Source organism: Ailuropoda melanoleuca, chromosome 4 (assembly GCF_002007445.2).
Source record: "Ailuropoda melanoleuca isolate Jingjing chromosome 4, ASM200744v2, whole genome shotgun sequence".
Classification (NCBI taxonomy): domain Eukaryota; kingdom Metazoa; phylum Chordata; class Mammalia; order Carnivora; family Ursidae; genus Ailuropoda; species Ailuropoda melanoleuca.
The window spans coordinates 24,004,028-24,029,896 of record NC_048221.1 but is presented as its reverse complement, the minus strand read 5'-3'; the positions used below and the strand labels follow the sequence as shown (position 1 = coordinate 24,029,896).

The 25,869-nt window shown below is 42.9% G+C and overlaps 1 protein-coding gene across 1 annotated transcript in view; it reads left to right on the top strand.

Annotated features, from left to right (window-relative positions):
- The first annotated feature begins 2,564 nt into the window (after positions 1 to 2,564).
- Positions 2,565 to 25,869, top strand: part of ERC2 (ELKS/RAB6-interacting/CAST family member 2) — a 919,611-nt gene continuing 896,306 nt past the window's right edge. Inside the window, exon 1 of the mRNA XM_034658488.1 lies at positions 2,565 to 2,610. The gene's annotated coding sequence lies outside the window, so the exon portion shown is untranslated. The remainder of the gene's footprint in view (positions 2,611 to 25,869) is intronic.

The window sequence follows — 25,869 nt, the reverse complement described above, 5'->3', positions numbered from 1 at the left end:
GGGCCACTTGGCCATTGTGTCTACCTACTGGCCAGGCTTATGAGGGTTGGCAGTAGTGACTGAACATATAGCGCAACATGGGGCTTCAGATACAGTTGTGTTTTTTCACTGTGGAGATTTTGTTAATTTTTTCTACTTGGTTCAAAAAGATATAGAGAGGAGTACAGTTTTCTTTCTTCTTCAGGCTCTGATATGGCACTGGGTAGAGCTGATAAAACTGGCTAATGGGGTAGAGGTGTGGTATAAGCAAAAGGAGGAATCAGAGATGCTTCTAGGTTTGGACCTGAGCAACTGGATAAAGGGTGGTGTCATTAATTCTGATGGGTGACCTTGGGAGGGAAAAGACTTGGTAAATAAAAATCCAGAGTCCTGTTTAGAACAAATCAAGTTTGAGATGCCAGTTAGATACCCACACTGGCATTATCAAGTAAGCAATTAGATATTCAAATCTTTTAGACCTTTAGGAATCTCAGTGTCTGTCTACTTGGCTGTCTATTCTCCTTTCTGCCCACCAGGAAAGGTCTTAGAGCTCATTTCTCAGTGACTTTGGCACCATGGTTTTGGGTGCCCTAGTTCTGATTTGGGCTACAAGCTCACCACTCAGTACCCACTGGCTGACTCATTCTGATGGCCCAGTTTCAAATACTGTGGGGAGAGCTTGTGACAGCCCACCCAGGAGTAGGTGTTCTCCAAAGACTCAATCTCCTATGGTTGGCTTCACAGAGTATGTAGGCTGCTGTTCTGGGCTGAGCACAGGGTGGGACAGGAAGGGTGGATGTAGCAAGCAAATCTGATGACATTTTCCTTGGGAATCCGTTTGTGAACTCCAGGGAAAAGGTTGGCGGTCCTTCCTATAGGCTGCCACAATACCCAGAGCTTTGTTCCTTCATAAGCAGTATTGTAATGTCCTGTTCTCTTGTCTGTCTCCCTTACTGCAGTGTACCTTAAGATCCTTTAGGTCAGCTTGTTAATTTTTCAGATGAGAAAACTAAGTCCCAGAGAGGATAACGATGACTTGAGATCTCTAAAATTTTCAGTCCTTGTTTTACTACATAAAGTTGCTCTGTTTGAAGTTATTATTAACTTTCTCAAGGACCCAACGCAAAAGAAATCTGTTGAGAACCATAGACCTCTCTGGGGGAAAAATATATATGGGCATATAAATAAGAACTTGTCCCCATGAAGTCCAGTGATTCTTGTTTAGAACCCATGGATCAAAGGAAGAGAGAATGGGTGGCCAAGAATAGTGAGCTTTAGGCGTAGATTTAAATACATTCTCAGCTGGATATGTTACCTGACTTTTCTGAAAGACAGTAAATATCTTACAGAGTTTTTGTGAGAGTAGTGGAAAAAACGTAAGTGGTGCACATAGGAGGTAGTCAATAACCATTGGTCACATTTCAAAAGAAGAGGGATTTTAGGACTTCTCAAAGCACGCTCAACAAGGTACATCTATCTATGTATCTAGCTATCCATCTGACAAGACTTTTTAGTGAAGGCTGTCAAGGAGGTGCACAGAGAACTAAACACAACAGGTGTAGCTTGGTTTTAACCTGAAGCATCCAGATCAACAGAACGAGTGCTGATTTCTTGGTGACTGAGAGAAAGAGGGTAAGGGCACAGAGGCCTCAGGGGCCATGAGTCTGAAAAACTATGATCACCAGAGGTGTAGAAGAAAGGCTTAAGAAACGGCATTTGAATAAGGTCTACTTCCTTCATTTAATATTCCAATTCCCACCGTGGGAGGAAGGAAGGAGTCATCCCTAGTCATTGTGCTGATTCCATACCTCTGCTGATCCATACGTCCCCTGGCTGGATTTAGCTTCATTTGTTGGAGCTTCCCAGCAGGAGACATTTAGATTTGGCCACTGAAATTGCTGGCAGCAGACTCATCAGGACAGGAAGGAAATCACTGCTCTAGTCTTGCAAATTGACTACTCAGAGACCCAATCTGGAGATTCCAGTGAGGGTTGGAGTCCCCTATCTAATATAAAATGGTAGTGGCTGGGGCTCCAGACTTGTTGGATGGAAGCTTTTTCCAATGAAAAACGTGTCCAATTCCTGCTGCACATTATCCTGAGGGGTGTGTGTGTGTGAATGAACTCAGACGCCATCTTTCTACCTTAAATGGGACGATGCACGCACATTGCAGGGCACAGAGAAGACATTCAATGAATGGCAACTATGATGTTGGTCACGATTTTTTCCCCCTTGCTCTCTTTTTCATCTTCCATTCTCTCTTTTCCATTGAGGAACAAGAAAAGTGAAAGTCTTATGAAATCCCTTCACTCTCTTAAAGAAGATTAAACTAATAGGAGGGTGCCAGGGTATGGGAACCTCCACACCCCTCCCCCCACACTCTAAAGCTTAACTTAAAAGACAGTTGCATCCCCTCTACCAAGTGCCATCCCTGACCCTGTCGCCGAAGCCACCTGACCAGTCCCAGGAGTGCCTGGCAGCCTCTGGAGGGGGGTACCCGGGAAGGGGCGTCGGGGAGAGGAGATGAGGGCCAGGTGCTTCGAGAAAGCGGCTGCCCGGGAGGAGGCGCTTCGAAGACCCCCGCNGTTGTAAAAATCCATGTGGGACGGCCCCGGGGCGAGCATCGGAAAGGTGAGACGTCGACGCCGGGGCCGGGGCCGCTGGGCGCCCGGCTCCTTCGGGGCGCCCGTGCCGGGCATCCCTCGTGCCGGGTCCCCCTCACTCGTGGGGAGCTGCAATGCGTTATCGCGGGGAGCCGAGGGGTGAGCCATCCGCCTCCACCGGGGCTTTCTGGGGCGGGGGTAAGGATGGGGCGGCCTAAGGGCGGATTTGCCTTGATGTAGAAACCCCCGGATTGGAACAAGTGCACGGCTTGCTCTGGCGCGCGGGCGCCGCTCGCTAGCCCCGGCGGCCCGGGCCACCCCCCGCAGTCCCTCTCCGGCAGCCACCCTTACTGCCATCGCCTTTCTTCTCCCCAGCTACCCCCTCTTTCTTCTGGCTTTTCCCCTCTTGCCTCGAGGGTTGGGGTGTTCTCAGGGGCAAGGGTCTCGCGGAACCCCAAGCAGAACAAAGTGTTGAAAGGTGGAGCCCCAGTCCAGGGGGGTGGGGTGCCTGGCTGCCTCGGTGGGCTCCGAGGGGAGCGTGTTAAGAAAAAAAAAATCCGTGTCAGAGAAAATGAAGCCGGCTTTATTGGGGAGGAGTAGGGGGTGGTGGTGTATGAAAACGAATACGATGTGAAATTAAACTGGACGACATTCCTTTCCTCCCCCTCCCCATCTCCGAATTTTACAAGAAAAGGGGTACTTAGAAGGTTGTACCTAATTTTTTATTTTCATTTTTTAAAAAATTCGTCCGAGCCTTTGAAAGATCATCTTAGGACAGTGAAGATTAAGGGCTGCTTTGGTGCGGGATAATAAAACAGCGCTCATAAACTCTCGGATCGGCCCGGCCTTATTTATTTTGTACTTAAGGGTCTCTGTTCTCCTTGCCAGAGAGGGAGGGTCTTCTCTGTTATGAGCGGATCGATTTTAGGCGGCTACCTGCCTTTCCTGGATGAAAGGCAATTTACTCCCGGAGTGGTGAATTGTCAGGTCCCTCTGTGATTGACAGTCACACCTGCCACTTATGTGGGCAGAACGGGGACCGGTAAAACCTCAAGAGCCAATCAACGCTCGGGAGAGGAGGGCAGCTCCCACTTGTCATGGTTAGTTTCCTGGTTGGCTTTTTAAATCAGTGGTTTTACTTAACCATTGGTTTCCACCAGGTATGGGGCTCCAGCTGTGAGAGGCAGACAAGCAGGAAGAAAACTCTTTGAAAATGGGCTTAGAAGCAAGTATGCTTGACTTGTGTTTGTTTCTTCTCTCCCCCTTCTCCTCTTACTAGTTGTAGTAGTTGGGGATGCTCAGGCCATTGGCTTAAAATTGAAAACGAAATGGATCCGTGTAAAAAATGCAATGATGGGGGGGGGTCTTCTGGGGGTTAGAATTGTCCACCTATTTCTCTAGAACTGCAGGCTCCGTTATAAGAGACACCGTTTACTGTTGAGCTCTCTGGAAAAAGGGTGTGGCACTTTGTCTCCTACGGTCACTCTTGTCCTTGTCAAGTCACATTTTCTCAGTATACAGCTGTAATTGGCTCTTGGCTCTGTTGATGGATTTATAAGATATTTTTGAAGCAGACAAGCATACTTTATTAGGATTACCACTAATAGAAGGGCTTCCTTTAGTTTTTGACAGTGTAACTCAACTTCTGGAAGTGAGGGCTTGCCTTCTTCACTTACAGTTTGGCTGTCAGTTTGGATGTGGCAGTGGGGTCAAGCCAGATCCTTTCCGGAGGGTAGAAGAGTTTGTCTTTAAGGTGAGTTTGCGTCTAAGGTGAGCCATCTTGTCTGTCTGCCTCTGTGCTTTAATAAAAGCCCTGCACAGTTTGGGAGGGCGGTGTGTGGACGGTGATGGAAGCATGGTTTCATCAGCTAGACTTTCATGGGTGGATGGAGTGTGGGCAGCAGGACCAGCTCCTCCTCAAGTCTCTATAAATGAAAGGCTTATTTTTTTCAGTGCCCTTCTCCCTGAATTTCAGTGGAAAAATTACTGGTTGATCCTGTTACCTTAGCTGTGTCTGGATGTGTATATTAAGCTGTGCGTTCAGTGTTTCGTGAACAGATTGTGAGCCAGAGTGCACTGATGAGGGTGGTTTTCCTGGGCGAGCCAGGTTTGTCACGGTAGTATTACTCCTAGTACTAGTATTATTGCTATTGTAAATGCTAGCACTTTGTGGAGTATTTTACATACATTATCTTTTTAAAACTTTCAGAGCTCCTATGAGGTAGGGGTTATTATTGCCCCCGAATTATAGATAAGGAAGCTAAAAGGGATTATGTATCTTGCCACGGTTTAGGGTAAGAGTGTGCTCTTGAGTCCAGGTTTCTCTGACCCAGAGCCTGTGACCTTGGTTCTGGCCTTGAATTCAAATTTTGATTTTGCCGTGTATATGTGTCCATTCTGAAGTATGGACTCTCCCAGCATATATAGGTTTTATTCAGTTTAGAATCCACTGCGATGTTAATGGCCTTTGCACTGTGTGCCTTGCCACTCTGAAGGCCATCACTTCGCCAATAGACAAATTTAGTAACTTTGTGTACTGTATATTTCTAGTAAGTCAGCTTTGGCTCAGTGGAGATTTGGTTCCAAATATAATGATGATTATTTAAAAGAAGGTAAAACAAGACAAAATTCATGCTCTTCTATTTTTACTGATACCTTAAATTTCCAGTTGGAGTTCTGAATAGGTATTGGTTGAGTATATGCTCTTATCATTCAGTTGGCTTTTTTTTTCTTTTGCTAAGGGATTAGAATTTTATTTTCTCTTTCACTTACAAAGAGACTCTTTCATTAGTGATTAAATGTAATTGCATTTAAAATTATTCTATTGAAATAGTATGGCCTTCTTGTTTTATTATGTTGGAAAGGCCACAAGATTTAAGCCTTACCAGTGTCTTCCCTTTGGTGAAACTCATGGTCATGGTTTGCCCAAACAGATATCCTCAAGTATTAGTTTAAATGAATGGTGTTAGAATCCATAAATTCACCTCAACAGATAGTCTTTGACTTTGGTGAGGTTAACTTTTTATAGTCCACATTTTTGTTTTACTAGGGACACCCTTTAACCCCCTTTATCAGCTAAGAAGTTAACATTGTGGCTGTTATATAGGAGACCTACTTGCCAGCCAGTGGTTTAGTTTCAGCAATTATTCCTTGATACTTTATTGTGACTTTCCTTATTTTAGAAAAATAAAACAAATGGAAAATGGAAAAGCACTGATATTAATGATAATTGTAGGTCTTATGTCTAAAACAGTTGATCCAGCAAAGATAGACATCATTGGGTGTACCAAAGGCAGAGAGATTCTGCAGTCTGTTCTTTCTTGTGTGAAGAAAAGGAACAAAGTGAATTAATATGTAAGAAATGCTAAAATACATCAATTGATAAAAGTTACATTAGTCAACTTTTGCTGTGTATCCAAACTTCTTGACTTACAGCAACAGGTATTAATTCTCACACTCTTGAGTTTTTAGGTTGGCTGTGATTTGACTGGTCTAGGCTGGGCTCCTGGGGTGGCTCTCCCGTCGGCTGCACGTTTGGTTCCCCTCTGCTCCGCATGTGTTCTGGGGCCTAGGCAGAAGGGATGGCAGCTACTGCAGGCACACCCCTCTCGTGGCAGATAACTGGATTTGATAGCTGAGTCAAACTGCACAAGCAATGTCTTTTTCACAAACAACCTTCTTGGACATAGCATGTCACATGGTAAAGACCAACATCCATGGGTAGAAGTAGACCCTGCCCATAGTAGAGGAGGAAACATTTGATGGACTATAATCTGAACTCCTACAACATGTAAAAAGTATGGTGTTTTAGAGAGTTTTATGGTTTTTTCTTCTTATTCTTGGTGAGTACAGTTTCCATCCCCTCACTCCCACAGCTAGCTTTATGACATATAAAGCTAGTGTTTCACTTTTACATTTCAGGAATATACCATGTTTGATTCTAGAAGACTGACTGTAAATGTGGGTATGAATATGTACATGAATTACTTAAATTATCAAGACACTGTTTATTAGAACCTACCATGTTCCAAGAGACTACGCTCAATGGAATAATGAGTACAGCAGTTCTTGTCTGATGTGGTTTCTGCCACCATAGAACTTATTATTAGGAGTAGGTGTCCGGAAAGACTTCTTGGATGAAATGGCATTTTCCTGGACCTTGAAGCAGAGAGATACATATAGAGCATAGACTTACATATATAGTAGATGTAAGAAGAACATCCAGATATAATGAATTATTCCATTTGGCCAGAGGGTAAGATAGGTGAATAATAATAATAACAACAGTAATCATAATAATAGCAATAATTACAGCTCAACTTTTATTGAGCTGTTAACTACTGTGCTTAGCACTTTACATAAAATATATCATTTAATAGTGGGATAGATATTACTGATTGCCTATCCAATATTCATTATCTCCTTTCTAACTAAAAGAACCCCAATTTTGATTGAGATGTGAGTATGCCCATCTCACTTTCCAAGACTCCTTTAACAGCCTAGAGTGGCCGTGACACTCAGGTCTTATAATAATATAAGTGGATGTTGTTGAATGGGGGCTTTCCTGAAAGCTTAGTGAGGAGGACACACTTGGTTCGTATACCCCAACAGCTTTGGCCCCTTTCTGCTTCTTGCTGTTGGGAACTTAGGTGCAATGCCTGGAAGGGCAGCAGCCAACTACAACAGAGATAGGAGCATGTATTGAAAATGGCAAAGCTGGAACTTGGAGGGGTCTTGATCTTGATGATGTTGTTGAGCCATAGTACCAGCCTAAACTGACTTCTCCCAAACTTCTTCTTTTTTTTTTTGGAAGGGGAGGGGCAGAGGGAGAGGGAGAGAGGATCTTAAGCAGACTCCATGCCCAGCACGGAGCCCAACTCGGGGCTCTATCCCAGAACCCTGAGATCATGACCTGAGCCAAAATCAAAAGTCAGACACCTAACTGTCTGAGCCACCCAGGCGCCCCCTTCCCATACTTCTTATTGCCTAAAACAAGTAACCTTCTTACTTGCAAGCCACTATTTATTGTTTGTAGTCAAACGTAATCCTCACTGTTAACACTCTCTCAAGAATCTCCCGAAGTAGACACCATCATACCAATTTTACAGGAGAGAACATTGAAACTCAGATTAAGGAACGTGCACAAGATCTAGGATTCATGACTATGTCATTTTGAATTCCAGGCCCATCATCTTACCTTTGGCTGGGCAGGATAAGTACCATAGCAGAGACAATGTTGGAAAAATAGGCTGAGGTAAAATTGAGGAGGTAACTGACCTCCAGGTTGAAAAGTTTTGAGTTTTATTTCATGGGATAGCAAGTATAAGATGATTTGAAAAAGACAGAGACTGGAGGTTAGAAGACCACTGAGGCTTAAGTAGGTGACACCCAGTGCTTTAGTGTGAGTGAAGGTGGAGGAAAAGCTGGGCACAAAGCAGAGCTGGGAGCATGAGAGGAGAATGGAATTGAGTGGATACAAATCATAGCTGGCTATTAACCTGTTCTTCTGAGAACAAAACGAAAGACTCCTGAAGGTTAGTATTAACTTCTACTAATGGCTTCACGTTTGCCAGGAAGTAGGGAATGAGTAATGTAGAGAATTGCTAATGGGATGTGAATCATTCTTTAATGCAGTAGGGTGGGCACTGCTTATCGTCCATACCATTTGTTGTGTGACATGATCTTGGTCTGGGTCTGGCTGTCTTGTGCCAGTTAAAGGGAGCAGAGATGAAGGGTGAGACCAGAGGGTGGTGCAACAGCACAACAGATCCAAGGACATCTGCTAAGCATCCCAGAACTTTCCTGGGGGTGGGTGGGGTCACTTGAACTTCCTGGGCTTCCCTTTTTCCCCCCCTCTCTGTCGACTTTTTTAAATCTGTAAAACAAAGGATTTGGTTTACATTAGTGGTTTTCAAATGTTTTTCAGCTGCAGAAACTTTTTTGTGTTTCCTAAATAAAAACGTATCTGGACCCTCAGTACAGTCAGAGAAAAAAGCGGAGTTGCTCTGAAAATTCGGAGTCCAGGTTTATGTTGTTTGAGATGCCTTCAGGTGGAGGCCATGCTCTAAAACGATCCCTGTGCACCCTCCCACGTCTAGGATTCGAGAGCCTTGGAGCTGTGTGGTTGTTTTATGGGAGCATCCTCTTTGACAAATCCCTTTCTTCTTCCCCTGCTGGTTGGTCTTAGCGTCACCTGTGGTAGAGGTTGTTCACGTTCCCCCTCGCTACTTTTCTCTACTTCCAGTTGTATGTCGGAAGGGACTTGTGTCACTTCTACGCTGGGATATTTAATTTCCAGTGTGAGCCCATCCAGGGCTGGCTTCTGCTATGATGGTCGCAGAAGCACGTGTTGAGATGGAGCCTCTGTCTGCCTGGGTCCCTGAGTCACTAAATGAGCAACTGGCATTGGACATATAACATGACCAAGAAATAAGCCCTTGTTGTTTTAAGCCATTGAGATTTTGTGATTGTTTATGGGACACTTTTTTAAAAGCTTAGCCTCTCTGATCATCTTTAGTACATGTGCCGAACTTCATTTAACTTACTTTTTTTTTTTTTGAAAGATTTTATTTATTTATTTACAGAGAGAGAGACAGCAAGAGAGTGAACACAAGCAGGGGGAGTGGGAGAGGGAGAAGCAGACTTCCCGCTGACCAGGGAGCCTGATGCGGAGCTCGATCCCAGCACCCTGGGATCATTACCTGAGCCGCAGGCAGATGCTTCACTACTGAGCCACCCAGGCACCCCCGTTTAATTTACTTTTTTAAAAAAGATTTTATTTTGTTTTTTATTATTTTTTAGAGAGGGAGGGAGGGGGAGAGAGCGGGAGAGAGAGAAAGAGAGAGACAAGGGGGGAGACGCAGAGGGAGAGGAGAGAGATAATCTTTTTTAACAATTAAATAAATTTAATTAATTTATTAGAGAGAGAGAACAAGTTGGGGGAGGGTCAGAGGGAGAAGCAGACTCCCCCAGGAGCAGGGAGCCCGATGCGTGTGGGACTGAATTCCAGGACTCTCGGACCATGACCTGAGCTGAAGGCAGACGCTTAACCGACTGAGCCACCAAGGCGCCAGAGAGAGAATCTTAAGCAGGTTCCATGCTCAGCACAGGGCCTGATGTGGGGCTTGAGCTCACAACCCTGAGATCATGACCTGAGCCGAAATCAAGAGTCAGATGCTTAATTGACTGAGCCATCCAGGAGCCTATAAAAATTTTATTTTTAAGTAATCTCTACACATAATGTGGGGCTTGAACTCATGACCCGATTTCAAGGGTTGCACTCTCGGGTACTCTCGGGTGGCTCAGTTGTTTAAGTGTCTGCCTCGGGCTCAGGTCACGATCCCGGAGTCCTGGGATCGAGCCCCGCATCAGGCTCCCTGCTCGGAAGCCCCTTTCCTTCTGTCTTGTGCTCTCTCTAGCTATCTCTTTCTCTCTCTCTTAAATAAATGAATAAAATCTTTAAAAAAAAAAAAAAAGGGAGTTGCACTCTCTACTGACTGAGCCAGCAGGTGCCCCATCATTTAACTGACTTTTTACATATTTTCTGGATCAACCTGAAGCCTGTCCAACTTGTCCTTACTTTGTGGTTAGGAAAGCAGTGGGTAGGCATCTGTATCAGCTGTCCATGCAGGTCTCTGTACTAAAAGACTCCTTGGATTAGAATACTTATGCTTAGTAACATTTTTTCATATCAAAAAAAAGTCTGAAGATATATTGTGTAGTGCATCTTACTTCCCTGGCGAAAAAAAAAGCTTTAGTTGAACGACCTGTTGCATTTTTAGGTAATAGAGCTCAATGGCTTGGGGAAGAATAATGATTATCAGTTACCATAATAATGGCTACCATTGATTGAGTACTTCTTTACTGATTTGTGAAATATTTATTGAGCATCTACTATGTGATAGGTACTGGGACCTGTAGAGGTGAGCCATAGATAGTTCTTTACTTGGAGCTTGCACTCTAGTTGGGAGTTGTAGATAAGTTAGCTCTGTTCTGTGAAGGATACCATTTACTGAGCATTTACTATGTGTTAGTTGCTTTATATTTCTCATTTCAAATTACCTATAATGGTAGGTATATTATTCCTGTTTTATAGATGAGGAAACTGAGGCTCAAAGAATTTGCTAAGCTCTATGAAGGCAAGAGCTTTTACTTTTTGTTGTATCCCCAGTGCCTAGAGGAGTCCCTGGGCATGGAGCCCAACGTGGGGCTTGGATTCACGACCCTGAGATCAAGACCCTGAGATTAAGACCCTGATAACAAGACCTGAGCTGAGATCAAGAGTCAGATGCTTAACTGATGGAGACCGGGCACCACTCCCGGAAGAGTTTTTAACACGTAGTAGATGCTCAAATAAATATCTGTTTATTGAATGAATGAACAGAAGGGCTTGCTCAAAGTTAATGCCATGGCAGATCTAGAATTTGAACCCACATTCAAGGTCACTAAATTATTGCTTGCCATATTGGGAGCAGCATGTGGCCCCATGATTACAGCAGAAGCAACGGCCGGGCCCTGTTGTCCATGCAAAGGCACCAGGAAGAGCCAGGCTGTTTGTCTTTCACAGGTAGGGCTGAGTCCTCTGCGTGATTTGCCATTCACTGCCTCAGCTGTGGAAGCTCAAGGCCACAGCCTCACTGACTTAATTGCTGATATAATTGGTCACCCCTCTCTTGGGCCAGTTCAACTTCTTAGCCCTTGGCTGGCTCTGTTTCCCAGCGTTGTGCCTCAACTTCTGCATTTAACTTTTTGGGCATTCCTTTTCCACTTCCATCTTTTAGATTTATTTCTTGAAGGTCCAGGAAATCTCTAGCTGCTGGCACCTAGTGGGCACTCAACAAAATTAAAAAGAGAAAGAAGAGAGAGGAAAGAAAGGCTGCCAATACTTTTAGGAAGGAACTAAGTGATTACTTTTTCCTGGAAGTCAATAGGGAGATTGCGGCCCCAGCAGATGAAAACTATGGGTTGGGTCAGAGGGCATCCCTGGGATACACCGGTAAATGGAAGGCCAGTAACAGTAATCATAGGTGCGTTATAGAAGCAGCTTGACTTTGCTGTGGTTTATACTTAAGATTCTACATTTTGCTCACTTGATTCTCTTGTATGTATGCAGTATGTTCACGTGTGTGCGTGTGTGTGTGGGTGCGGGTGCAGATGGGGGGGGTCTGATAGTGTTTCTTTTTTTTTTTCCCCTTGCCTTACGGCTTTCCACCCCTAAAGGTAGTTGTCATTACATGATTTCAGAGTATGAATGAATTGCAGGCAGCAAAGTGCATTCTCTGTAAATGTATTAAGAACAAACTATTAATTCAAGGCAACCCCTTAGTGGCTCAGAAGACAAGAGCTTGAATGGGAATTGAGCAACGTGACTGTTCTGTAGCAATAGTCTCAGATCCTTATGCAGACTGGGAGAGACTTTCCACTAAAGCACTGTGGCTAATCATAATAAGAAAGGCCAGGGTTTTAGATAGGAAACTAAACCTAGTTGTGCATTGTAGTTACTAGCTCCCATGTAGCAAATTTCTCTAAAACAAGGTGGGTGCGGTCAGCGTGGAAAGTTCATCCTCTGTGGGTCCAAGGTGACTGAAGGTGGGGTCTGGGAGTTGCCCTGGGGGTGAACTCTGCTCTGAAGGTGGAGGTTTGAGCTGCTCTGCAAGATATGTGCTTGCATTGGTACCGTGGTCCCTTGTTATTTTCTTGATGATACTGGAGGCCGCCAGACTTCTACCAAGATGGCTTTCTTATGCCTGGGTTCAGGCAGATTAGCCATCCTGCCTTCCTGCCGGCCAGCTCAACATTAACTGTTATCACCTGCAGGAGCGAGACTGTGGTTCAAAAGGGCAGGATCCTGGGAGCAATGTTATTGACTCTTTCACATTTGGCTCTCGGGAGAGGGCTTTTGATGTATTTTCTTTCTTTCCCATGATGTGTGTGTCTTTTTCCTTCTAGGTAAAGTTCCCTCCTACCCCTCTTTGTTTTGGATTTTGGCCCTTTAACATCATGTTCCTGGAACCTCTCCATGCAGGAGGTTTGGTTGTGAATGGGATGATAGCTTGGCATTCTTAGGAACTCTTTGAAAACAGATCTTGTTTGATGCTGGGTGAATACAAAGGAAACTGAGTTTCAGTGACTGCTGTTCATCAGGCTTGCAAGCACAGAGCAGTTAGCAGGGGTACACAAGGGGAATTCTTTACCTTTTTTGTTAAGTCCAAGAAAAAGCTATCTTTTCATACACAGGCTTCAAATACTTTGACAGCCCATCTTGAATTCAGTAACACAGATATTTGCTTAGAATAACTTAAGAGGAGATTCTTTTGGATAAAGAGAGTGAGCACTGACCTGCGAGTCAAAAGACCTAAGTTCCATTTTTGGCTTTGCCACTAGCTTTTTCCTTATTTAGGGATCTCTTGGTGTGTGTCAAAATCGTCTAGTCCTTCTCCAGATCTAAAATGATATATTTTTTTACAACAGTTTCTTCACGCAAAGAATCGATGGAGTAACTGTCATTGTATTAGCTGTTTTACCCTGGAAAACAAGAATGGCCAGTGTGCTTTCATGATGGACTTTATTAACAAGGAGTTAAATGTTTGTATTATATAGTCACCATATGTGTGTGTGTACTTCATGCCAGTCCTCTGCCAGGGGGGTGCAACTGTAAATCGAGCAAGTGATTTTTAGGGGCTCAAGGGTTGTATCCTTTAGTGGGGCACTAGACAAACAAGCAAGCTATTGTAATGGGAACAATTATGGGGGAGCACCCAGGCTGTCATGGAGGATTTAGGAGATTCATGGATGAAGGAAGAGGAGGACTTCTTGAAGAAGGTGACGCCTTGGGTGAGGTGGAGCCCCAAGTGGTGTTATCTGGGTGCCCTTGGTTTTGATGGTGCAAATAACAGAGGGGATGGTCTAGGTCCAAAGAAGAGCAAGATTTGGGAGTTGGGTGAGTGAAAGTAGACCTGTGGAACTGGAGATTAGCTTGGCTGGGGATGGGGGATGATGAAAGGGGCTAGACAGAGTGGCAGGTGTTAAGACCCTATGATCCACTAAGGAGAGGAGATTTGAACTTAATCACCAAGGAGTTTCAGTAGGGTGCTGACACAAGGAGAGATGCTGAATTCTCTTTATTCTTTCATTCCGCATTCATTGCAATAACTACCTGCTTTTGGTGTTTGTGGGAGTATGTGGGGTTTGAAACTGGGCTGAGGGAGTGGTAGAATGACCTGGAAAGCAATAGAAAGATTATGAATATGGCCTTGGGAATCCTAGCAGCTCCCATTCTGATGCCATTGACCAAACACAATTTCTGCAGCCTTAATACCTTTGAAAGACCACTTTCTACGTGAAGACGCTCCTGATGTGTAGTAGGGCTCCACACTACTTGTTGGTCTTGAGAATCTCTCCAAATGTCATCAGGGACCAAGTTCTTTTCAGTGAGTTTTGAGCAGAGCCAGAGAGTATGGCTCTTGTTTTAAAATCTTTGCAAACGTTTGCGGTTAATGGATGGCGTTAAACTGGCTTTGTTAGACTAATAGAAGGCAATTCAGAGTATACAGCTTCTGAAAGTGGTGTGAAAAAGTCCATGAACGGAAATGGTTTACTCCCTGAAGTGTACAAGAGTGAGTGTGCAGCCGCATTCCGTGTCTTGTGCATACCAGCTGCCTGTGACTCTAGTTTTGCAGGACTTATATATACCACTTTTGCACATTAGATAGTAACATTGCTCAACTGCCTTCTATCCATGAATCTTGACTTCCATGCTTCAGCTTGTGAACCAACATTCTGAGCTATTGCAATCATAGCCTTACCTCCTAACAAATAGTTTTATTTCAGCAGGACTACCATATTTGTACAGCAGAATTTTCATGATCATTTGAATATTTCTTGACTCTTGTCATTGTTTTATAAAAAGTAAGTGAAATGGAAAAATATAGGCAGTAATGTAGGGAGAAGTATGAGCCTCATAAACTTAACATAATTGAGGTAAAGGTGGAAACCATTAGACATGTCTGGTATGGATGTTTTGCCTTCATTCAGATGCTTTGGACTGAAGTTGGCTACCTCTATATCGTTGTGAGGGATAAAAACAAAGTTAAAGGCTGTGGACATATGAGATGTTGAAAACAAGCTTTGGGGATTATGATAAAGAGCAAGATGTAATTTGGGATTTTATTATTTATTTGTTTCGGTAACAGAGCTTCCCTTTTTGACACGTAAGTCTAGCAACTTTTGTTCAGCTTTCTTAAAAAGAACATATTCATAAAGCCATTTTCTATAAAAGTAGGGTATAGAAATTGAATTTCTCATCAGTCTTATTTAGGAGAGCCCACCAGAGTCGGTAACCTTTTTCTCTGGTTTGCTAGTTGGCATAGATGATCATTGTGCTAACAAAATTCTCTGTGTATTTTGGCAAGCAAGTAAAGAGAAACCAAAGCAAATAAAATGGTACTTAGCAAAAGATACACTTCAATCGATTTTCGTGATTCTGTGGTTTCACTTGGTATACCGAAGAACAAAGACTAAATGCATCTTAGTCTTTGTCATAAGGCTTAAGGATGCTAAGATGGTGTATTTGGAGGCAAAGAGAAAGGGTAGGAATTAAGGTTTGTGTATAGTTAACCTCACAGCCCCCCAGTCCTCCAGGTCAGAACGGTGTGGTGGTGATCTGTTTTGGAAAATCTGGTTGATATCTGGGAGCTTATCTAACTCCTTTTTGGGCCTAGCCCACTTCTAACAAAGGACTGAATGGGATGCGAAATTCCAGTTCCTTTTGATGCCACTTATGGTTAAAGGGTAAATAATAAATCATGGGAGGTGTTAATCAGGTAGAAGATGGGAAACAACAGCTCTTGGATTTTTAGTCTCTTCCTGAAACTGAGAGACTTAGTTTATCTTCAGCTAAAAAGGCAGATAACTATTGGATTAGAAGGTCAAGAAATTTACAGGTATCTACTATGTGTCAGGCAATTTGCTAAGCATGTTCAAGAATTATCTCATTTAATCTTTACAATAAGTCCACGATCCGGGTATTATTTCTCATGATGAGGAAATTAATGTTTAGAGAAGTAAAGAAACTTGCCTTCAGTAGCAAACCCTGAGACAAGTATTCTTGTGAATGTAATTATTTGGGACATACAGGCATCACCAGTGCGTGAGCAAGGGTATGAGATAGGGAGGAGCAGGCAGGCATCAAGGCAGTAGCTTATTCAGTAAGTTACTACAGTGGTGACTGGAGTTTAATCTCACAGGGAAACTCTGGAGATGGTGGAAAACACCTCCCTTAGATAATCACACGTGAGGGGGAAGGGAACAGGGATGTATAACCACCTGCTTCTGTCAGTCGTTTTTTCCTTTTATTTTTTTAAATTTATTTTTATTAACTTTATTTTTTACTATAGAAAAATATATATAACATAACATTTACAATTTTAACTGCTTTTAAATGTACACGTCTATGGTGTTAAGTACATTCACAATGTTGTGAAACCATTATGTCTGTCCATCTCCAGAATTTTTTTTTTTTTTTTTAGAGAGGGAAGGAGGGTGGGAGAAAGAGAGAGATAGAGATTGAGAATGAAGAGAATCTTAAGCAGGCTCCACACCCAGCATGGAGCCGATGCGGGGCTGGATCTCACAACCCTGAAGTCATGACCTGAGCTGAAATCAAGAGTCAGAAGCTTAACCTACTAAGCCACTCAGGTGTTCCCATCTCCAGAATTTTTGCGTCATCCCAAATGGAAACTCTACACCCATTAAACAATGACTCCCCATTCCTTCCTGCCCCCAGCTCCTTGGAAACCATGATTCTACCTTCTGTCTCTACGAATTTGACTGTTCTAGGTACCTCATGCAAGTGGAATCGTACGATATTTGTCCCTTTGTGTCTGGCTTAATTCACTTAGCAAAATATATTCAAGGCTCATCCTTGATGAAGCATGAATGAGAATTTCATTCCTTCTTAAGGATGAATAATACTCCATTGTATTCATATACCACATTTTGTTTATCCATTCATCCACTGATGGGAATTTGGTTTGTTTCTATCTTTTGGCTATTGTGAATAATGCCTCTGTGAACATTGGTGTATAAACATCTCTGCCAGTTGTTTTTGAGGGTGATTAATTACCTTGCACTTCCATCTCGCACCCTGCAAGAGTGGAGTAGTTTTCCAAGGTTAAAGGAAGTCCTCACTAAAGATGCTGATATTGGCGGTGTGAAGTCCTTTGGAGCACTCTAAAATGTTCAAGTCAGAGGGACAGTAGTAGGGCACTTAACAGCATCTACCCATTAGTTTGTTATACAAAGAAGTGGAGAAGCTAGTATTTGAATCTTGTACTCTTGACTCAAAGCCCATGCTTTTAACTGCTCTGCACTGAGTTGCCTTTAATTACAAGTGTAATAGCACTGGGATACAAAGATGAATGAGACATGGTTATTGCCTTTAAAGACCTACCAGGGTTGAATCATCTGTCTTGCAAAAGGTTCATGGGAAGACGATGGCATTACTTAGTACAATCTGGAACTCACAGAGCCAATCATTGTAAGATGGAATCACAGATAGCAGGTGCAGGGGACCCCTTTCTCTTGACATCCCGTAGTGAGGCATGCTTGGGCCAGGCATGGCTGGACTCTTTGTGGGACTGTGCTCCAAGGCAGGCACTTATATATGTGGTGACCATTGGTGTTACCAGTTCCAGCCTACACCCATTGATGTTTCCTGCTGTTCACTTGAGCTGTTTGCATAACTATATTATCTCAGCAGGATTTACCCTCCTTCAAGCCTTTCCAATGATTGCCTTCCTCTTGATGTCCAAGCATTAGGAACAGCTATTTGTTAGGAAAGAAATTAGGGCCCAGGAATGCTAAAGAGAATACATTTAGAGACAGTTAAAATGGTTGGTTATGTATATCTGTGCCTCAAAAGACATCATTTACAAGTGATTTGCATTTATCTAGAGACCTAACATGAGATATTTTATCCATGAAAGAATGACATTACCGGATTGGCACTGTGGCAAAAGGAGGAAAGAAATGAGAAATCAGTGAGAAGATGCTGCTCTATATTTTAACGTAAACATTGGATATTTTGTTTTAGTACTGCATTTGTGGGAGCTGGGTGTATTAATTAGACACTGTTAGGTTATGCTGAGATAACAGCCTCCAAATTGCAGTGGTTTACTTTTCTCTCATGGGTTGTCTGTCGTGCTGCCCTACATTGTCTTTATTTTGGTTCTCAGGCTGAAGGAGTGGTCCCTTTCTTGGATGAGCCCACCTCACTGTAAAGAAGAAAACAATGGATTGCACCTGAGATGGCTCTTACAGCTTCTGTTTGGATACGGCATGTGATTGCATTTGGCAAAAGAAGTCACATGGCCAAGCCTAATGTCAGAGGGGCAGGAAGGATTCTCCTTTTAAGGGAAATAGACTGTGGGGATGGACTAACTGGAGAGGGACAGTGAATATTTTGAACAAATGATGCAATTTGCTGCGCTGGCAAAAATTTTACCCTTATGAGATAATTGCTTAGCAACCTTTTTAATCAGCCAGTCTTTGTAGAGCCATTGCAACGTGTTTGATATTGTTATTCCTCTTTTATACATAAGGAAAAAACATATTGTGCTTAAGGGTCTAGTTCTCCTCTTGGAGTCCATGTAAAACCATCCACATAAGTAGTATTATTATTTCTAATAATTCAGTCAATTTACTGTCTTTCTAGAATCGATCATCGAGATTAAAGAGAACACAAGGCTCAGAATTCGAAAGCTTTTCATAGTCGTATGTGAAATTAATAGAGAGCAAAGAACGAATTATTAACGATAAGATGATCATCCTTTAATATTGATGGAAATGAGGGTGGTTGTACTCGGTATTTACTAAGCTTCGGGCCCTGTGCTGAACACTTGCTCTTTCTCTGATTTAATCTGGACTCACCTTAGTTTGGTGAAGTAGCCATTGTTACTCCAGTGGCCATTGTTATTCACTGAGGCTCAGAGAAGTTTGGTGACTTGCTCAAGGTTAAAAGATAATAAATGTGGGATTCAGGACTCAAACGTAATAAATATGGGATTCAGGACTTAAACAGAATTTCTGAAAGTTGGATGAGATACTTTTTTTTTTTTTAAGATTTTATTTATTTATTTTTGAGAGAAAGAGAGTGCTTGTGCCAGCGGGGGCAGGGCGGGAGAGGGGGTGGCAGAGGAAGAAGCAGGCTCCCCACTGAGCAGGGAGCCCAAGGAGGGGCTCAATCCCAGGACCCCGGATTCATGACCTGAGCTGAAGATGGATGGTTAACCCACTGAGCCGCCCAGGCACCCAGATGAGATACCTTATAAAGAATTAATTTGTAGCACCCCAGAATTGACTTAAATCATTGTATTGTAGTGATTGTAATATGTAATGTCTAGTGATTATAATGGTAATAGGTAATGTAATTGCAGGTGAGGTTTTTTGTTTTGTTTTTTAGCTCCTACTCCTTTATAAAACCTAAATCAATTTAGAAATTAAGTATACTTAATTTAAGTATACTTCAGGGCATCTGGCTGGCTCAGTCATGGAGCACGCGACTCTTGATCTTGGGGTGGTGGGTTTGAGCCCCACGTTGGGTATAGAGATTACTAAAAATAAATAAACTTAAAAAAAAAGAAATTAAGTACACTTCATATTACTAATTCAAATAGATAAAATTAATTTAACCGCATTAAGTTACTGCTTGTAAATAAATATGATAAATACATAAAACACTGCTTACTATTCTGGGTGGGTTCTTTGGTATCAGCTGCTCTATCCTGCCATGTACTGGGTGGTCACTTAGTTTTCCCACCATATTCACAATATTCAACTTCTGCGAAGCTTTGATTTATGTTGAGGAACTTGACCTCCCTTACCTTTCACTGAGTAAGAACACATCATTTAGATTCCCAAGTCCATCTTTTTTCCTTTCTTATTGGACCAAGGCGATTCCTGAGGGTAGGGCTTGTTGCTCAAACACGCTGGGCCTGGCTGCTGTGATGATCAAGGGTATCCTTACGTTATTTGTTTTCAGAGTATCGAAATAAAAACAACCTGAAGTTCTCACGAGATTTATAAATTCTTTTTTTTTTTTTAAAGATTTTATTTATTTATTTGACACAGAGGGAGAGCACCAACAGGGGGAGTGGCAGGCAGAGGGAGAGGGAGAAGCCGAGCAGGGGACCCCGGGATCATGACCTGAGCTGAAGGCAGACGTGTCACCAACTGAGCCACCCAGGCGCCCCTGTAAATCTTTATACACAGATGTGGGTCTACCCCTTCCTCCGTACTTGCCCAGGTTAAAAAACTGGGTTTTCTCTCTCGTGCACGGCTCTGTCTTTATTTCGTAAGACTCTCTCCATCGAGACCACACCCTGTACTCCTAGAGAGGCTCTCATCTATTTCCAATGTTCACAACGCCTGGTAGCCTTGCACAATAACTAGTTATTGCTCGTGTTACCTGAATAAAGGGGCTGTGGCTCCCCTTTGAAATGGGGGGCTTTGGGTCTCTGGAAGGTCAGAAACCATCTTACAGATTTGTTCTCTGGAAATATTGTTGAAGAGATTTGAACTATGTGCTCTAATTTCCCTTTTAATATATTTTTATATTTGAGAAGCTCACCCTTATCTGTGCACTAAGAGATGTAACTGAGTTTCTTGATGACTTAATGTAGATACTTTCTCTCATTCACTGTGATTTCAGTTTTTTTGAGGCATTTCCGAGTACCATTCAGCACCGCCTTGCACTTGGCCCTTACTAAAGACTCATGTGATTCCTTCATGATAATCAGTCATATTTTTCAGAGACCCCAGAATTATGATATAGCATTTATTCTTTCTCTTCTTTGCAGAATACATAGATGAATGCTTGTCTCTAAAATGTACACATTGAAGCCATTTCCCATCTCTTGCTATTGATGGTGGTCCTTTTTTTCTTCTTCTTTTTTTTGGAATAGCTTAAAATCTTTGCCAGAATTTTTCCTTGTGTGTGTGATTATGTGTATATTCTGTTCAGCAAAAGCCTATTTAGACATAATCCTTCATGTTGATTTTAAATGTAGAAAAATTTTTGCGTGATTGAGTTTTTAAGGGCATAGGGTAGAGTTGTTATTCTTCTTTCTATCACTTTCTCTAGAACATCTGTTGATGGAGAATTTTTTTAGTGTAAACCCAATAATTCCCAAATATTCTTTTTTTTGTAAGTACACTATAGCTAAAGCTTTGCCAATTGACATTTTATGTTTGCAGATTAAAGAAAATGCACAGATGTTTTAAAAATGAATCTAAAAACCTTATTTATCTCTTCAGTGCAACCAGCTTAATTTGTTACATTTATGAAACTTTATGAGGCAACGAATAATGTTGTTATAGTCAGTATATTATATTAACCATAATTGTCTTTTTATTTTGATTTAGCATCTCAGCTTTTCTATTTTTACTGTTTATTGTTTGGGATTTCGCTATATTTTTAACTTGTGGGTTTAGCTGTGTACTAGATAGTGATATTCCTTTAACAAAGGTTTTTAGATGTTTCAGGTTTTAGATTTAATCCTTTAGAATAAATTGACAGAGTTTGAAATTAAAACTATGGAAATGGTTAAGGGAAAGTGTAGTTAACTAATACATGGATATACAGAGGCCTTACCTTGTAGTACAGAATACAGTCAGCCTCTTCTCTTAAGTACCTTACCATAAAATAGAGCCAAGGCAGCTGAACATGTAATCATGCTAAATCTTCACATGGAAAACAGTAATTATAAAACGAGTTTGAGGGAACCGAAGGAGAGAGTAGTGATGTGTGGATGAATGTGTTTGAGTTGCAGAGTGCTTCTTGGAGAATGATGGGAAAGCATTTTTTAAAATCTCTGCTACATCAAACTTGACTTTTTTCCCTTATTTATTTATTTATTTATTTATTTGACAGAGAGAGAGAGAGACAGCCAGCGAGAGAGGGAACACAAGCAGGGGGAGTGGGAGAGGAAGAAGCAGGCTCCCAGTGGAGGAGCCTGATGCAGGGCTTGATCCCAGAACGCTGGGATCACGCCCTGAGCCAAAGGCAGCGCTTAATGACTGAGCCATCCAGGCGCCCCTTGACTTTTTTTCCTGATCCATACCATTGTGGAATTTAAAAATGAAATGGCTTGTTATTGGGACTTTCAGTATCCACGGATGTGTAATATTGTAGCCTGAAGATGATGGGAAAATGGCCATTTTTCTTTCCAGTTTTAAAAATGGTTGCTGTCTTGAGCAGTTTTGAATACTAGGCTGAGTTTGATGTAGGAGTGTCTGACCAGGCAAGCTTCAGGGACTGAGAGAATTCTAAGACAATTTGGAATTTAGCCTTCTGGTAGCCTTGAACTTACCACAGTTAGCTTTCTTTGAGCATTAGCTGTGTGCTGGGCATTGTGCTAATTACTTTTCTTTTAGTATCTTATTTAATCTTTCCCCAATCACTATGAAAAGTACTACTATTATCTCCATTTACAGCTGAGAAAAGTGAGGATTGGAGAAGTTAAGTAATTTGCTTAAGGCTGCACGTCAAGAAGTTAAAGGTGTGTCTCCAATCAGATCTGATTTTGAGGTCCTTTCTTTCCTTTTTAAAAATACTATGTCAGGGCACCTGGGTGGCACAGTCCGTTAAGTGTCAGACTCTTGGTTTCAGCTCAGGCTGTGGTCTCAGGGTTGTGAGATTGAGCCCCATGTTGGGCTCCATGCTCAGTATGGAGTCTGCTTGGGACTCTCTTTCCCTCTTCCGCTGCTCCTCCCCCACCCCATGCACAGGTGGGCATATTCTCTCTCTCAAATAAATAAATAAATCTTTAAAAAATTATTAAAAAACAAACACTATGTCTCACCTTCCTGGCTATGGTAACAAAATTGTTGTATTAATTGTCATGGAAGTGATTTCAATGATATGATGAAAATGTCATAATATTAAATATGTTCTTTCAAATATTCAAAACTGTTTTGCGTATCTTCTGGCGTACCCTTAGTTCTGGTCGGTAAGAGCGCCTGCACAGGGCCGCAAGCTCTAAGAGCCCACTCTGGCCTTCATCTGACTGCATCTACCCCATGGGGGAGGAGTCTGCACCTGGAGCCTATGCCAGCATTCTAGGGTCCACTCTGGGTACCCACAGGCCTGAGACCTCCCTTCCTAAAGGACCCTGAGTTGTCTTCCAGGGTCTGTTAGGGCTTTTTTGCCAGGTCTGTCCTCCTGAGGAGAAATCATGTTACCGGTGTGTATACTCGTAGGCCTGGAGTTGCTGAGGGGCGCCTATTTGTAAAAGTATAGACCAGGTGTCAGCAAAGTATTGCCTGTGGGCTTAATCCAGCTAACACTTGTTTCTATAAATAAAGTTTTATTGGAACACAGCCACAGTCATCTGATTACAGATTGTCTATGGCTGCTTTTGTGCTGAAATGCAGAGTTGAGTAGTTGTGACAAAGACTAATGGCCCACAAAACCTAAAATATTTATTATCTGGTATTTTATAGAAAAAGTTTGCTGGCCCCTGGTCTAGACAGAACTAGCCTAGTGTTCAGGCTGCAGAATTCATGTGCATGTGTATGAGACCCGTGGCTAAACCAGGGGTGTGGAGAGAAGGATGTTGGCTGGAGACAGGCCTGCCTCTTGCCACCATGCTTTGGCTAGAACTTTGAAGAATCCAAGAATTCTTAGTTTAAAATTTAAACTTCACCTTCCACATTTTTATGTTTGTCAAGGTCGGAAGATAGAATATATTTTATTTACCAGTTTGTTAGCTTGATTTGTAACTGTAAAACGTATGGATATATGGTACTTGGGCCTCTATTTGTACCCTTGCCCTGGGCTCCACAAATGTTAGAAGTGTTAAACCCTGGGGTACAGGGTAAGGGTTTAAAGTAGGAGGCCAGAGAGGCCCCAGTAAATAATCACACAAATTAATATAGAATTATAAAATGTGGAAGGGCTTTTGGGTCATATATGGGTTGTTCAAAAACCTTGCTCCAAGTTTCATTTGTCCAAATTAAACCAAAGATGCTGGAACACACCTGCCAGCTTAGCTGGGAGTTCCAGGTCTTTCATCCAGGGATCCCCCTACCTCTCTCTACCTCTCTGTGTCTTCTCTCCTGACCCCCTACTCCAGAATCACACTGCCCCAAAGTGAGGGGGATATGGATATAAATCCCGTACCTAAGCCCAGAGACAGTTTCTGTCCAACTATTCTGCTATATGATTGCATCTTTGAGCAACAAGGTGTTGGCATTGAGACTGGTCTTCTTCAGGTAGAAAGATGCTCTGGTCCCTACTATATGGTCCTGCAAGGGAAGGCAAACCCAGTTTCCCAGTGGCCAGCTTGGCCACTGGTGTGCCACGCATGGTGCAGCAGATGCTGATGGTGCCTCACCGACATCTCAGCACTCATGGACTGTAGTTGGAACATGAGGGCTTTCTCATGGCCTCTATGCAATGCAGGCTGGAAGTGCCAGGGCAGCAGATGTCTGCTGATGGCCAATGGGTACCTTACCCTTATGGAGGTATAACTCTGAGGCATGCTCTACACTGTTTCTCAGAGCTCCTTCAGCAGGACTGAACCTGGTTTCCCACAGCAGAAACTTCCTTGAAAATGTACCCCATATTGACTTATTCCATTTCCATGTTTTAGTGCCAAATTCTTCCCTGAGTGCTTCCTGGGATTACCTTCTAAATGAACCATCAGTACCCAAATCCCTGTCTCAGTGTCTGATTGTGGGGAGCCCTGCCTGGAACACTTAGGCCTCCTCATGGGTCAGATTCTTGTACATATCATTGTGCCCCACTGCACAGGCTCCACACAGCATGGCATGGTCTCTAGGAGCTTCCCACCTCACCCACATGCTTTGTGCATACAGGCTTCTCCGTGACTCCTGGGTCACTTGTCTTGAGTCCCAATCACCAGCATGGATACCCTCTTACCTTGAAGTAATCATTTTGTTCCTGCTAGCTGTAGTATTGTTTGTAACCATGTTCATCTTCTCCTACCACGCTCACTTACCCTGAATCTTGGGCTTTCTGACTGGAGTGTCAGTGACTTTCCTCTCTGGGCTCCAGAATCCTTTGTGCATGTGGATTGCTCTCCTGTATGGTTTCCTATTTCGCAAACCAAGAGTCTGAGGAGGTACAGCCTTGATTGGGTCTTTCATACTATGAAAAAAAGGATTATGCTTTGAGAGAACGTAGCCAAGAGACCTGATTTGGATGGGTTAGACCTTGTAGAGGGTATGCTATTGGATGTTGTGATCTAAGTGATGACTAGGAATGAGCCCTGCAGAGAGAATAGCACAGTTGAAGCTCTGAGTCAGGAAGGGACTTGAGGCAACTGAGCATGAGAGAGAGGACTCAGGCAGAGTCAGTGATTAGAATGGCAAGAAAAGGGGCGCCTGGGTGGCTCAGTCATTGAGCGTCTGCCTTTGGTTCAGGGCCTGATCCCAGAGTCCTGGGATCGAGCCCTGCATCAGGCTCCCTGCTCTGCTGGGAGCCTGCTTCTTCCTCTCCCACTTCCTCTGCTTGTGTTCCCTCTCTCGCTGGCTGTCTCTCTCTCTGTGTCAAATAAATACATATTAAAGATCTTAAAAAAAAAAAAAAAAGAATGGCAAGAAAGGAGGCTGGAACTGTTGGCATTGGCCAAATCCTGTAGGGCCTCAGGCCACGGAAAGGATTTTGGTCTTTGTCCAAAGAGAATCGGGATGCTTTGAAGGGCTTTAAGTGGGTCAGGGAGGTATTTTGTGATCAGAAGTGCACTTTAGAATACGATGTGTGAGACAGAAGGAGGAGGATTAGAAAAGGAGAGAAGCTTTGGGAGGGTATGGGAGAGCTGAAGCAAATCATGTTGGTGCAATAGGGTGGTGACAGTAGAAGTGGAAATGAGAGCTGATCAAGACAGATTTGGAGGCAGAATTGATAGGATTTGGTAATGGACTCAAACTGGGTGGTGACGGAGAATGAATTCTTTTTTAAGATATTTTAGGGGCTCAGTCGGTTAAGTGTCTGACTTTTGGTTTCAGCTCAGGTCATGATCTCAGGGTCCTGAGTTTGGGCCCCATGTCAGGCTTCCCACTCAGTGCGGAGTCTGCTTGAGATTCTTTTCCCCTTGCTCTTCCTTCCCCTCTGCTCCACACCCCCCCCATTTGCACTCTCTCTCTAAAATAAATACATAAATAAATAAAGTCTTTAAGAAAAGATTTTTATATGAGTAAGAGTGGTAAAATGTAAATGCTTAGAGGGGCAAGCATGAAAAGAGGGAATCAGACTGAATATAAGGCC